Source organism: Lissotriton vulgaris, unplaced genomic scaffold, assembly GCF_964263255.1.
Source record: "Lissotriton vulgaris unplaced genomic scaffold, aLisVul1.2 SCAFFOLD_1278, whole genome shotgun sequence".
Classification (NCBI taxonomy): domain Eukaryota; kingdom Metazoa; phylum Chordata; class Amphibia; order Caudata; family Salamandridae; genus Lissotriton; species Lissotriton vulgaris.
Genome location: NW_028248499.1, coordinates 166,234 through 182,828, shown reverse-complemented (window position 1 = coordinate 182,828; position 16,595 = coordinate 166,234).

The window sequence follows — 16,595 nt, the reverse complement described above, 5'->3', positions numbered from 1 at the left end:
GAGGTTTGTCCCGCCCGCTTGCGTTCCCTTATTTCCTGTTCCGGGTCACAAGTAACGTGTTCGGGTTGTGCAACTCATCTTCTCGTTCGCACTACAAAAGTGCGTGATCGTGCTAAATATCGCGCGAACCTACCCACGCGGTCGCGATGGGCGCAGCCATCTTGGATTTCACACTCTGGCTATGGTTTGGGGCCTACTTTAGCATCTAGCTCATATCTCTTCAATCCTGGTCTTTTTACCCACTTTTTCAAACTTTCTTTAGTTATTACCTATCTCTCTCTGTGCCTAGGTTTATATTTTTCATTTTATTTCTACTTTTACAACTTTTCTATTGTTTTATTTTACTTCCTTCTTTTACCTTGCTTCTTCTTTCCCCTACCTTTTTGTCTTGAACTTTTCTTCTCCCCTCCACCCAGAACCATGGTGAAGGGCGCCAGCAGCAGCAGCGGCTCAAAGGGCAAGGCGCCTGTGCCCAAAAAAACCCGGCTGCCTTGCGGCAGAATGCGCCCCCCCAGGGGTGACGGCCCGCCAACTTTTTGGGGAGGAGGAGGTGGCTGCCCTGGTCTTTTTTATCCAGCGCCACCTCCCCTTGACCTTGGCAGCAGGCGGCAGGCCCGGCTCCGGCTACCAGATTGAAGAGCGTTTCCGGCGGTGGGCGAAGGTGCGCCGGGCAGTCTTCCGCTGCTCCGGTATCCGGCGTACCCACCATCAGCTGTCCCACCGCTGGGCAGACATTTTGGACCGGGAGCAGGACCTGTTGGACCTGCTTGGTGTCGAGGTCGTGGGTCTTGGTGAGTGGCTACCCAAAAAAAAAAAAGTGTGTATGTATATATATATATATGTGTTAACAAGCTCTCTTGTAGAGTGAAACGCGTCATCTTTCTCCATTAAAACGTCTTCCCTGTTTTCCATTGTTGGATCCGTGATTTCTTTGAGGCTGCGGTGGTTTGCTGGGCTTAAGGCTTCTGAGGTCCCGACCTTCGGCTCCGTTCTACTTTCACGGAACCTGGACTGCTTCTTTTATATATATATATATATATATATATATATATTACCTACTGGCGGTCGCCAGTAGGTAGTTATAGTTAGGATTGTTTTCCATAGGAAATCCTCAACATTCTATTTGGAATAACTTTGGCCCTGGTGGATGAATCTTTGTGAATTTCTCAAAGAAGATGGCTCGGTGCGCTGCGCTCATTTCCTGAAAGTTTGGGGGGGATTGGTGAAGTGGGGGCTGAGATAAAAGGGGGGTCCCAAAACGTGTTTTCTCCATGTTATTTTCCATAGGACCTTTAGACTCGGCTACAGGTCGAACGGCTGAATGGATTTATAAGAAATTTGGCAAAACTGTAGAGTCCTGTTCGCAGATTACGCTTTTTTTGGAATGGTGTAAATCCATTCAGTAGTTGTTGAGAAAATTAAAGTTAAAGTCAATTATATATCTATAGGCGCGCACACGTGCGCGCACCCAAGCGGCAGCGCGTGAGCGGAATTTTTTTTTGCTGTGTGACGTCTGTTAACGTTCGATTCGAAGGAAATCAGGAAGTTTTGTCCGCCATTTTGTCACTGCGAGTAAATATATTGTTCATTTCATAGCGTTGAAACATGGAAAGGGGAGAAGGTAGAGATTGTCTTGCTAGGTAGGTTTTCTCGGGGTGTGTAGTAAGGCCCTTAAACGCGAAAAAATATATTTTTTTCCCGGAAAAAAATAACGGGGTGCGCGCACCCGGTCGCGCACATCTATTCACAAGAGTGTGAAATGAAGAGTGCTTAGATATAAAGTGGCTTTGAAAAGAGCCCTTGTGTTAATTGAGTGTTTTCTGCATTTATAGGTAAGTACCGATGCAGAGCCTGATGTTGCAGAGGAAGATTGTGTTTCCCTCATTCGTGAAATGAACACCGTCTCTCCTATAGACGTCTTGTATGTGGTATCGCAAGTTGTTGTGGTAAATAGAACCCATGCTATAATCTCTGAGGAACGCAGAAACAGATGTATTTAAGTTGTTGTGGTAAATAGAACCCATGCTATAATCTCTGAGGAACGCAGAAACAGATGTATTTACATGTCTCCTTGCTTTCTCAAATTGTGCACAATGTTGATTGGACCAATTCCATTTCTGTCTTTGGCATATATTGGAATATACCAAGGCAGATCGAGGAAAAAGTGTTATCAATTGTGGAAAGGTGTCTTTTAGAAGCATTTCCAGACCTACCCGAGTGATTGCGCGTAGATCGTTCCCACCACAGTGCACAATTATAAGGTCTGGTTCTGGGAGATGCATAAAAGTTTTCACCAATGGAATCAATTGGTGACATTTCAATCCTCTTTTGGCAATCCATGTTATGTGTACATTTGGTAAGCCGAGGTTGCAAATTCGTCTCCTTAGTGCATATTTTTCACTCCAGTGAATATAACTGTGTCCTATTAGCCAGACCTTCATTTTTAATGGATTTGTAGTCGTCGTCCGATCGGTTCTGGAAGTGGAATGGTAGTTACAAGTTTAAATTCTAAATAAAAAAAAAGGAAGAGGCTGGGTGTGGTTAATAAAATAAAAATGATTGGTTGATTATAATAAGTGGAGATTGAAGAGTACGTTGCATGTTAATGTTTATGTGAAACGAAAAGTATTATTGGGTGTGAAAAAAAGACATGTAACTGAGTTGTGGATTGGCAGGTGTTTCTGGAGGGAAAACAGTCTTCTTAGTTTGCTGTAGAACGTTGAGACATGAACTTTTGACCTGTGCCTTCAGCAAGGTGCAAAATGAGGTGTTACCATGGAAACAGGCGGAGATGGCAGTTGGTGATGGGTGTCTCTCACGTGAGTCTGAAAATATTGTGAAGGACAACCAATTGAAATGTAAATTTGATTTTACAATTTTGCGTCAGGAAATGTGATTGGTTGAAGAGAGTTATATGAGTGTGTATTGACTGGATATCTGTGCCATTGAATTTTGGTTGCAGTGATAGAAGCAATATTCAGAGTTCCGCTAACGAATATCTGTTTTGTGACTTTCACTGTTGTACATCGTTCAAAGCATTGGTAAAGGTAAGTGCGTAACTGTTTGTTTTGTCATGTATCGTATAATATAGTTTAATCAGAAACAATCATTGATTTTCCATGTGAAAACTAATTTATGGCTGTCGTAATGTGTTGTATTTGTAAAAGTAATTTCTTCCATTTAAATGTTGAATACGCAGTAAAAAATATTTTTAATATAGAGTAATTATTTTTGTAATTTTGAAGCGTTTATATATAATGAGAGAAGTTGTTGAGGATATGAAGAAATAATATTAGCAGAGACACAGACAATGCAGAAAGAGAGAGAAATGGTAAATTACTAGTGATACCGTTGTGAAAAAATGGTAATGGTTAATGAATTGGTAAACTTTTTGTCAGTGGACAATATTTCAGGCTGGTTGGTGGCCGTGGCCTGCACTGGTGGGGGTGGGGCGAGAGGGTCGGGGAAGGGGGTTAAAGTGGTAATGATAAAGGTATTCACAAAGTTTCTGTTAGACGGCAAAAGTTTGCACTGGTGGGGTGAGGGAGGTGGTCGAGTGAAATAAAATGAAAAGTTTTGACCATGAGGTTGTATAGAGATTTGTGTAGTAAATGTGTTCGTACATTGAGGTTGGAAACGGAGCATAAAAATATCTCTCTCAGTTCTGCTGTTTGACTGCATCTTCATGTCCCTTCTGTTTTGCATCTCCGTTGCCCTGTGTTATCTTATTGTCTGTGTGTTTGCCTTCAATCCGGGCTGAGGAAGTTTGCTGTGGAGGCACACACAGATAGTCCTATTAAAGTGATTGGAACGTTTTCAAAAAAATAATGATATAATTGCATTGGTATTTTTAAAGCGCTACTGAATGTTTTCTTTCACAATTACCGCTTGGTTGCTTTCTCAGAGCAGAGGGTATGTCGTATTTCACTCTTTGGTGCCTCTGCGTCTGACTCTGTTCTCTGGTGGCTGGCGGAGAACTGTTTGTTATTGTGGAGATGAAAGGGTGATAAGGAGAGAAATACGACATAGCGTCTGGCCTGTAGAAGCGTGGGAGCAGTGATTAACTCTGAGTGAAGCGGAACTGTGTCGGTGCTTAGTAACAGTAAAAAAAAAATGTTAACAGTGGTATAACTGTGTTTACGGTGCGCGACCTACTAAGAAAGAGTTCACGGGCCGTATTTGGCTTGCAGGTTCTAGTATCAGTAAGTGAGGTCGAGAAAAGAAAACATTCATGACTTTATTTATGAAGGCCTTGCGCCACCGGTGCGTTACTTTTTCTTATTTTAAAAAATGAGGCACCGGCGGCGGAAGGTCTTCATAAATAAGGTCCTCAGTGACTACAGTTAAGGTTATGTGGAACCCATGAATAGTTTTTCAATATGAAATCATTTCAGTTGAGATTATGGATTAAAAGAGAAACCGTGAATATTTGAAATGTTTATTTGGAAATGTACTGTTTTAAAGGCAAATCATTATGTAATATGAGTACAGAAATTGCAAAAAACACAGTAATTGGTATTGTTAGTAGTACATGGAATACAAATGCTATAGTTGAAGAAAAATGAATATAGTTGGAAAAAAACATTGTACACTCTTATAAGGAAGTATATTATATTTTAATAAGTGGAAGAAGGTGTCTGGTCTTTTAGTTTAGGAAGGATATATGAAAATGCAAGTTGTTATACATCATTACTTTATGAATCAGCTGTCTACATGCTAAGCACTATCAAGTTTGTGTCATGTTACTGTGTGAGGTGAAAAAAAGGCGCCAAAAGCGACAAAATGGCGAGAGGTGCATGTATGTGAGGGGAAAAAAAAGGCGCCAAAAGCGACAAAATGGCGAGAGGTGAATGTATGTGAGGGGGAAAAAAAAGGCGTCAAAAGCGACAAAATGGTGAGAGGTGCATGTATGTAATTTGTTGGATGCAGCAGTATTGCCGGTCGTATAGGAACTCCACAGAATTAGGTTGCCGGCTATGCAGTGGAGAGGAGCATAATGATTTGATAAATTTTCTAGGAGTCTCAGGGGTCCGATGTAGGTAAATCCCATTTACCGATTTTGAAATACCGAATACTACCGATTCGGTATTTCAAAATCGGTAAATGGGATGTAGGTCCCAACATCTGGATTCGTTACCGAATCCTTAACAATTCTTTAATTACCGATTCGGTAAATACCGATTCGGTAATGATAGCGAATCGGTAAAATTACCGAAAATGTGCCCTTGCATCTCGTTAGCCCTTCACCGATCGGAAACGGCCGAAAATCAGTATTTTCGGCCGATTCGGTTCGGTAAAGGGCTACCTACATCGGGCCTTAATTTAGTCACTTAAATATTGCTAAGGAGTTTGCCACGGAAATATGTATCCATTCTCAGAGGTTTATTATATTAAGGATATATATTAACATGGTGGCTCCTGGTGTTTTGTGGTTCTGTGCAAGTGTATTGCTTGCATGTGTATAATGCTGGCCCTGTAGTTTTTCTGTATGGACATGGGGCTTTATTTATGACGGCCTTGCGCCACTAGTGCGTCACTTTTCCCATGCTAAAAGTGACGCAGTGGCGACGCAATGTTTCATTAATAAGGCTTTTTTTGTTTTGTGAGTTGGCCTTTTACTTTTCAAAGCCTACTGTTGTAGGTGCATACATTTTAACATAAGGAAAAGTGACATATCTGTGGCAGAATGTTTTTATAAATGAGAAATTTTGTATTTATTTTTAATGGAGAGTATTTTGGGAATCTTATTACTTATGCTTGTTCAATGCTATAATGATTGTATATTGTGTAGGAAATAAGTTTGTTATAAGTTAATAAAATTTTATTCTTTCTATTCTTAGAGTGTTTGGTGCCTGTAAGGATTAACCTGTCGAAGTTATATATTGAGAATATATATTCTTTTTTTCAGGTGAGTTTCTTTTTATGGTTTGGCAATTTCTGTGGGTGGTGATGAAAATAATAAAGAGTAATTTGTAAATGTTTTGAATATGATTTTATCTCAAATTTTTTACATGTGGTTCTATCTGCTTATAGTACATATGTTTTTTGAGATGTTCTCCATTGACAGTTCAAATTATGTTTTAATGAGCTTGGGATATGTGAAGTTTTACAAGGAGTTGAGATTTAGAAATCATTGGAGTATAATTCTTTTAGGTTTGTTTTAGTAATACTTGTGAAGTGCTCATTATTTCTAAAATCTTGTTGTATTATGTTTGGTAGTGTTCCATTTTTAATTAGAGAGAGGTATTATGATATGGATCGAAATGTAATGTTTATTTTCCTGTATATCTGTGAATATACTATGTATAGGCAGTTTTTAAAATATTAATGTAGAGTTTTATTATGAGGTGGTTGTTCATGGTAAGTATGATATTTTGCATATGGTAAGACATTGACATGGTGAGTATACTGTTGTAATATAAATGGAACTGTCTCTGTGGGAAGTAGTAATCTGTAAAGTGAATTAAATGGTTTGTATAGTGTAATTCTTTTCTTTAGAGTGCATATATTTATATTGCACTTTGTAGTGATGAAATAAAAGAAAGGGTCTCTAAAAATATTGTACAGGTAATACATATTTCAAATATGTAGAAAATCTAAAAATAAATTTTACAGTGAAATGTCTTTTATCATCAGTAATTATTTAATTTTAAAAAAACAAAGTGTCAATGTTTAGAGTTATATTGCCAATTTCTTTTTCAAAACAAGAGGAATGTGGTATCTTACAAATTATAGAGTTAATAAGTTAGAGATTATACAATTATCTGTAGTTTAAAAATTAGTAAAGGTAGTTTTTAATTATACACTTATGGACAAAGATATAATTTAATGTTTATATTTTTTTAAAAGGAAAAAGAAGAATTTATTGAAAAAAATAATGGAATTTTTTGGGGAAGAAAATGAAGTGAATTTTGAAATTATAAATGAACTAATGGAGGAAATATTAGACACGGTTGTTGGAGAGGAAGAAGATGACAATGACTATTTTATGGACATTTCTTTAGATTCAGCATATTTAGAGCTGATAGAAGAGGAGGAAAATGAAGTTGAAGAAATTTCTGATGAACTGATGTTAGAAGTTCTTTTAAATTATGAAATTTTAAATAAATAAATAAAATGATAGTAAACCATTCGTGATGATAGCTTTTTTCATATATTCGTCAATAAAGTGCTTTATGAGAGTGATAAGATATGTTCTCATGAAGTGTAAAAGAGATTGTAGAAAAAAAGATTAAAACACTTATGATGACCGATAGTTTTTGAAAAAAGTTTACTGTTTGTATGCTTTTAAAAAAAAAATTCAAAATTGTCTATGAATTTTAAAGAAATATATAGTGTGAAAAATTTACAAGGAAAATTCACTACAGGATTTACTACTTTGTTCAGAGATTTTCTGTTATTATGTGTATTTTATTAAAAAATGAATGTGTGGTTTTAATTTGTATGGTATATGGTAGTACTGAACTATAATATTTGTTATTTTTGTGTCTTACAGGTTCACAATCTCATCAAAATTTTAAATTAAGATGCCGACCAGAATTGAAAAAAAGAAACTCTACAAGCGGACGTACAGTTTAAAGAAGAAAACTACAGAATTATTTTCAAAGACTGAGAGGACGGTTACAAAGAAGAGTACTCCTGGTAAGCAAACTAAAAAGTTTGTGAAAAGTATTTTGGGGAGGAACAATGTAACTATTGAAGTTCAGAAGGAGAAAAAGATTTCATCATCTAAAAAGACATCTGGAGTTAAAGAAACTAATATTACTGCAATTAGGAAAGATGAAAGTTAGTACAGTAAAACCCGAAGCAATCAATTTAGCCAAATCAGGAAGCGTATGTTTTACAACAGAGTCGTTGCGAATTTATTACAAAAGGAAAAAGTTTCTAAAAAAAGATCTGTTTTTCTTAAAAAAAACTATACATAGAGGCTTTTGTTGAGCGCGCATTTGAGACAAAACGAAAGTTATTTATTTTAATACTTAATAGAATAAATATTTTAAATAAGGCGATTCGAGTTTTCAAAAGTAAAAGTAAATGGAAGAGACATATAAATAGGAGTAATTTTTGTAAAGTGTTTTCTGGGAAGTGGATGCATACTTCAACTTCTGAGCCATTTTTTAATGAAGAGAGTTACTTTCAAAGTAACGATCTGTTGCATGCAGTTGACACCACAGGTCGAGCGTATGAGGTGAATGATGGTTGTGTTATTGAGAAAGAGAAAATTGTGGTTAGAAATGCAGAAGATGTTATGGTTAGAGAAGCTTTACAGGGACGTCCTAATGCTCCTGTTTACAGTTGGAATTGTAGTAGCATTTGTAGTGTACAACAGGATTCAATTAATTTCTTTCGCAATTTCTTACGTAAGTACACTAAAGAAAGTCTAAAGAAAAAAATTAAAATGTTGCAAGAATTAGATGAATGCAGAGTGCGTGAGAAAATAGGTCTGCAAGGCCATTCTCTGGCTTGTCTCTCTAAAAAAATATGTCAGAGTGTATTTCATCACTTCCGGATGTTAGCAGTGCATCACACTAAAATGAGAAAATTAGTGAGAAAGTTGTACTATGCAAAAAGTCCAGCACTTAAACTTAAACAGTTAAATAGTGCTCTTTTGTATGGATGTGAATTAGATGTTAAGAAGATTTGTGCAGAAATTGAGGTAAGTTATTTTGGTCCCGAGGAAGATAATGCAGAAGGTGATATAATTACAGAAGGAAATGTGTTAGAAAATGTTGGGCATGTAAATATTGAAAACTTTGAACAAGAAATAATAAAGTTTAAGGTAATTGCAGGTGAGAAACCAAATTTTTCTTGTGTCTGTTGTCGACGAATTCATTACAAAAGTCAAACGAGGTTAGTTGATTTATATTTAAAAAGTGAAGATGAAAGTAATGGTCAATGGAAAGATTTTGCAACTTATTTGTTGGTGGAAAACTATTTTGATTTGGGTTTTGAGCAACGTGTTTGTAAATATTGTTATAATAAATTAGATGAAAATAAAATGCCTGCTAGAGCTGTTCACAATAATTTAGAGTTGGTAAATATTCCATCTGAATTGATGAATTTAAATACTTATGAGACGATTCTGATTCAATGTGTACATCCTTTTCAGGCTATTGTTCGAATGGAGCCTAAGACTGGTAAATTAAATCCTTCAGATTTACTAAGAGGATTAAAGGGTAGAGTTGTGTATTTGCCTCTTGATCTTAAAAAAAATATGGAAACAATTGGTGTTGAAAATGTAGAAGAGGAACCTCTAGTTATTCTAGTGAATGGTGTACCCACAAAGAGTAAGAAAATCTGGCAAGATTTAGTGGATGTTAGGAAAGTGAAAAAGGCAACGTTGTATTTAGTGCAAAATAATAAGTATTACAACGATATATATGTAGAACAAGAAGATGTAAGTGAAGAAGAGGATAGTGATTTGTGTAGTGGACAAATTGAGAAAGTTGATGTATCTAGATCTGAAGAAATTTATGAACATTACAGTGTTCATCCACTGCATTCCAAAGAAGCAATAGGGAATGCTATTGAATTATTTCAGATGAGAAAGGCGAAAGGAAATCCGATTAGTGTCTGGGAAGAAAGTTTGGAAGGTCGTTGTTTCCCACAGTTATTTCCTACAGGTGAAGGTACACGATATGATGATCGACCTATGCAGATTCCTGCATCTGAGTACCGGACAACTAGATTATATGCAGAAGATGCAAGGTTTCGGCAATGTATTCCATATTTGTTTCATCTTTTGTTTGAGAGTGACTTATCTGGTCTGTCTTATGCAGTAAATCATATCTTAAAAAGTGGTGTACATCTGCAAAATATATCAGCAAAGGAATTTATGGATAGAGTGCATCAGAAAGATAGTGTTTTGGATTCTCATTTAATTAATTTAATGGCTTGTCAGCGGGGTACTAATGAGTATTGGTACCGTCGTCATGGAGATTTAAAGTGTATGCTTAGAAACTTAGGAGCACCAACATGGTTTTTAACTCTAAGCTGTGCAGAGTATGCTTGGGAAGATTTAATTGAATTTCTTCGGGAGGCGAATGCAAATATAGAAAATATAAACTATAAGACACCTGGAGAACTGTGTTCATTAGATCCAGTTAATGTTTGCAGGTATTTTAATCATAGATTTGAAGCTATGATGTCTTTCATTACTAACAAGAGAAATCCGCCTCTTGGTGAAGTACTGGATTTCTTTTGGAGAAAAGAATATCAAGCAAGAGGTGCTCCTCATATTCATATGCTACTATGGATCAAGGATGCTCCTAAATTTGGAATAGACTCGGATGAGACTGTACTGTCTTTTATTGAACAGTATGCCACTTGTGACATACCTAATAGTACCACTGATAAGGACTTAAGAGGAAAAGTGTTACGTTTCCAAAGTCATCGCTGTGGAAAATATTGTCGGCGAAAATTCAAATCATAGAGCAAATTTTATACCAAATGTCGCTTTGGATTTGCACAACCGGTACTTTCAAAAGGAAGAGTCAACAATTTGATGTCATGTTTGCGACATAATATCAGAAGGAGGTCACCTAAAAATACGTACAATTTAAGAAGAGGTGAAGAATCGAAATATATTAATGACTATAATCCAGTCATTTTGTCCATGTGGAATGCTAACATGGACATACAGTATGTTGCAGACAACTCTATTGCTGTGGCTCGATATGTAACGTCTTACATCACGAAATCTGAAAAGACGGAATTGAAGGAGATGTGGGAAGACATTTCTCATGAAAAGAGCCTGAGCAAGAAATTATATACGTACAGTTTGAAGATGCTGTCTCATCGAGAAATTGGAGCATATGAATGTTGTGATAGATTATCATCAGCAAGTCTTTATGCGAAGTCAAGGACTATTCTCTGGGTGAGTTTGGGCCTAGCAGAAACACGAAACCGTGTTCTAAAACCGGTGCAAGAAATTGAGTACTTAGCCCAGAAAGAACCAAACAGTACAGACATTTTGAAAACAAATATGTTGGATACATACTATCCAAATAGAAGTACTCTGCTTGAAAACATTTGTCTGTATGAAATACTTCAAAATTATATTTTTAAGAGAAATGTTACCGAGAATATTGATAAAGGTGTACATGCTGTAATTGGACATGAAGGATGTCTGGTAAAACAAAGAAAAAGACACTTGATAAATCATCGGAAACTGAGTTGCGAAACACCTGATAAAAGAGAGTTTTACTATTTTGCTCTTTTGCAACTCTTTAAACCATGGCGTAGAGAAGAGGAACTACTTGGATAGTTATGAAGATTCATTCAACGCATCTAAAAGTATTATTGAATGTCCTATTTTCAGCAATTATCTCCAAATGTTGAATGACGAAATAGAGCAAGAAGCAACAATTGCAGCAGAGATTGCTAGAGATAGTTCACAAGATAGTCAAAGTTTGGCATCATTAAGTCAAGATCCACTGGGACAACCAATTATTCAAAATGAAGCAGCCACCGCCATGGATGAGGTGGAAAGCGCAATGCAGCAAGGTCAAGAGCAAGTAATCGACTTAGAAGAATTAAAGAAGCAGTTTAATGTTGAGCAAAGACAGATATATGATGAAGTGACAGAGCACATTGAGCATGGCTTTCGTCATGAGAGAAAAGATTGCTCATGTATGTCATTTGAGCCTATTCGATTATATGTAAGTGGAGAAGCTGGGACTGGTAAAAGTTTCCTAATTAAAGGAATTACTACATATTTACAGCAAACAACTCAATCAACACTGTCGTGTGTTGTTACTGCTCCAACTGGATTGGCAGCACATAATATAAAAGGTGTAACTTTACATCGTTTGCTGATGCTGCCAGTTGAACATGAAAATAAATTACAATATCAGAAGCTTTCTGGAGAAGCTTCGTTTGAAGTTTCTAGAGTCCTTAAAAAAATGAAACTTCTTATTATTGATGAAGTAAGCATGGTCTCTAATTTAATGCTTGCTTTTGTGCATTTAAGAATGCAACAGACACTTAAGACAGAGTATGATGTGTTATTTGGAGGTAAACATGTCATAGTTTTTGGTGATCTACTCCAGCTGACTCCTGTCAAAGGACAACCTGTATTTGAAACTGTTACACATGAGGAGACCAGAAAGTGCCTGGGCAGTATTGGAAATGTAAATATATGGTCACATTTCAAATATACTGAACTGATTCAAAATATGCGACAGGCAAAGGATACTAAATATGGAAGTATTCTTCAAGATATTAGGATTGGAAAATTAACTGAAGATGCAAAACAGACTCTACGAACGTGATTACTTTCCAAGCTGTTTCCTAATGAAGATAATGTTCCTGAGAGAATATATAGTGAAGAGGTTGTAGATAAGTCAGTGATATGCTTGATGCCAACTCTGAAAGAATGTTCAGTTTTTAATGAGAAAATGTTGAATTTAGAAAAGCAAGAAATTAAGAAACTGGAAGCTAAAGATAGAATAGAGCATGAAGGTAGTACTATTGTTTTGTCTGAAAAGTTGAAATTGAAATTGGATTCTCTTCAAAAAACTATATCTAAAACTGCTGGTTTAGAGAAAAATCTGTATGTATGTTTAAATTGTCGGATAATTTTAAGAAGAAATTTACATGTAGAAAGAGGATTGGTAAATGGAGCAATGGGTAATGTTGTTGGTTTTGTGAATTATACCAATAGAGATGAGATTGAATTTTTGAAGATAAAATTTGATGGGATTGATGAAGTTCAACAAATTATTCGATGTTCAACTCGTTTTTTGCTTGTGAAAGACTTATATGTCCGTCGTAAACAATTTCCAATTTGTCTGGCATATGCAGTGACTATACATAAATCTCAAGGTTTAAGTGTAGATTGTGCTTTGGTAAATATTGGAAGTACTGTATTCAAAGAGGGTATGGCGTATGTTGCTCTGTCGCGTGTTAGAACTTTATGTGGACTTTATCTAATTGATTATGATGAGACAAAGATTAGTGCAGATTTAAATTGTGTGAAGGAGTACAATAGGTTAAGAAGAGAATATGCTCCAAGTTTACCTCAATATCCTTTAATTGAAAGGCGTATAGTTGGTCAGAAAAGGAAAAATGAGGACAAATGTGCTGAAGTAGTCCAGAAACGACGAAAAAAAGATGTAGCTGTTGTTGGTAGCTCTAAGAAAACTGTTAGTATTGAAGAGATTGTTGGATTTAAGTTGGAAAATAGGTGTGGTGTCAACTGCTATGCAAATGTAGTAGTTAATGTTGTTTTCTTTTTGAAAAATGTTAAGGAACAGATTATAGAAAATCAGGAGCATACCTTTTGTCATTCTTTAAATTCTATATTTGAAACGTGTAGTAGTGGTGATAATGAAATAGGAAGTGTTTCGGAATTAAGGAATGTTTTAGATATATGTGCAGAAGTAAATCAGTTTTCTCAGAATATACAGCAAGATTGTCAGGAATTTATTATGTATATGTTTACAGCTTTGGAAGATGAAGGTGTAGATATTGATAGTCTTTTTGGGCTTTCTTATAAATGGGAACATAAGTGTGATAATTGTTCATTTTTAAGTAGTACTGAGATACCCAGCGAAAGATTTTTATATTTGACATTACCAGACTGCAAAGAAGTGCCTTTTAATGAACTAGTTAAAGATGCGCATCAAAATATGGTCTGTTCTCAATGCAAGTCTGAAATGTTATCAACTTTATTTATCCATAGATACGGACAATATGTAATTTTAATGTTTCAACGATGCAGAGCTGATGGGAGTAAAGTATCCACTTTAATTAAAAATTTTGTGGCTTCTCAAGTTTCTATTTCTAGAAGAACATTTGTAACTGTAGCCATTATTTATCATGAAGGGCATTCTACATCATCAGGACATTATACGGCTTATTTGAAGTGTGCTACTGGCTGGACACTTTGCAATGATAGCCAATTGACTTTTAAAAAACGTTTGCCTTTTGCCTTAAGTAACTCTTATTTGTTATTTTTGGAACCCAAATTTCAGTAGAGTGGTTTGGTGTAGGAATATGTATACTATAAAGATCTGAAACTTAGTAGTTTACAAATATCATGTAAATAAGGGTGTACAAATCTATACATGAAATTTGTGTTTTGCATATTGATAACATCAGGTACAAATTTACTTAATGTTTGATGGTATAACATATGGTACAAATTTTGATTGCAAAAGTACAGAAAATAATGGATGAGACTAAGATTACAAAATTTCAGAAAAAAAGTACTTAACTCATAGTATTTGGCCACGTGGAAAAATATGAGAGAAGAAAATGAGTACTTTTGAGAATTATTTAGAAACTTATATGGACGTAAGTGTTTCGGAGAGGTATTTAAAAGATAATGAGTTAGCTTATACAATTTGGCCACGCGGAAATGTATGAGAGAAGAAACTGTGTCTTTCAAATACATTTTTTATAGGAGATTGCTGCACGGGATTTTGTTGAGATATCTTGAAAAATAAGTGGTATACTTTAATTAGGTTGTAACTGTGGAAGATGTAGTGTGCTTACTCAAGAAATTGCGAATTTGAGGAAAACATTTAAGACATGTTTTTTTCAAGTATTTATAATATGTATGCAGATTTTGTATGGGTTTTTTAAACACAATCATTTTGATTGTGTTTTTTTTTCCCCGCTGTTATATGATGATTATTGTTGAAATCACTCTTGATAGTGAAAATCAATGTTTTCTGAGGACAGCAAAAATAAATCATTTAATATGTTGTTTACTTATTTTGCTACATTGTATTCAGAAATATGTATTATAACAGATTTTTTTTTTACTCTCCTCCACAGATATTATATTTATAAGGTATGTATATTTAATAATATGTGACAGTTTTGTTTGGACCTGTCTTATTGTTTCGTATTGTTTTTTCTATAAATAATATACTTTATAATTTTATTTTTAATTTCTTTCCACAGGTGCTACGTTTTCATAAGACATTTTTTTTTTCTTTTTATTAGGTAAGTATATATAATAAAGACATTTTTACAACATTGTGTTATTTATTTCTCTATCCTTCTTAAAACAATGTCATCTTTTATATTGAACACTTCCACATAGGATTGGGTGCATTGTTAGAAGGTATGGTTTAAAAGTGATTAAATAAACTGAGCGATATTTCACTGAGTGAGTTTAGGAAAAGTGATATATGAAAACGATGGTGTATATGGTATTAAATGTTACATGGTGTTCTTTGCAGGACTTTAAATCCTGTGTTGTAGTTCCAATTTTGACTCAAGATTAGGGGGCTGGGGGGCTTAGTGGGACTTGCATGGTCATGATTGAGGTATGAGCCATGGTTCAGATATGTTTATGATAGAGTGGTTCCGTCATGGTTCTGCTTAGTGAATAGAACGTGTTAAGGAAGCACAATGTTAGTGTTGTGCATGCATAGCGGCTAGTTCATCAGAAATGTTGTTCGTCCTGAGGACAGATCAGACAATGTTCATGATGGAGGACGTTTGTGATGAGTATTGAACCATTTAACAGTTGTTAAAAAAACCTGAAGGGTTTTTATAAAGACGAGATATGTTTGTCATTCTAGAGCCCTGTATCATAAAGAACTGTTCTTCTGAACTAATACGTATTGAAATTAGTTGACTGTCATTTATGAGATTTTACTCAGTGACTTTCTGGGCCATATTCTTTCAAATCTGTACATGTGATTGCTGCGTGAAGACCTACGCCTACTTCAATTTGAATATAGAGGTATATTATGAAAGGTGTTTATCTGTGTTTTTTTTACTTTAAACGTCAAGAAAGCAGAGATAAAATTATCTCTCTATTATTTAGCAGCTGCTAACACCAGTTAGGAACACTTAGTAGAAGATAGTGAACATTTTGGGTGCACTTTGTATGTCGGTTGCATTTATATGTAATGAGATGCAAAGTGGGCGTGCCAAGATGTTACCGACTGAAAATAGTCTTTAACATCGTTATCTCTTATTACTAGCTTTTGGAGATATTTGCGCTATGCGGGAATATTTCTAAAAGCTAAGACTTGCCTTGAGTAGTTCTTAGCTATGTTATCCAATGGGGGGTGGATAACATGGCTAATAGCATTAGGTCGCTATCTATGAATAATCCTGATTTTTTTGTGATACTTATGCTTTGCAACGTTTTTTACCGCATTTGCGTTAAACCTTATTAATACCAAGGTTTATTTGCGGAAGAAATCGCTGCAGCGCTGCGGTAAATGTTTAGGGCCATATTACCAAGAACTAGCGATAATTTTTGTCTCTAACTTGTTTAGACACAAAAATTATCGCCGCACATTGGCGATTTTTATCGCAGATAAACCTTGCTATTAGCAAGGTTTATCGTAAATGCGATAAAAAACGGCTGCAATGCATGAATATCGATGAAAAGTCAGCGATATTCATGAATTATCGAGCAAATGCTCTTAGCCATGTTATCCACCTCCCATTAGATAACATGGCTAAGAACTGCTGAGGGCAGGTCTTAGCTTTCGGAGATATTTGCGCTTCGCGCGAATATCTCCAAAAGTTGATAATAGGAGATAGTGATGTTAGGGACTGTTTGCAGTGGCTAACATTTTGGCATACACACTTTGGATGTCATTAGTGATAAATATCACCGA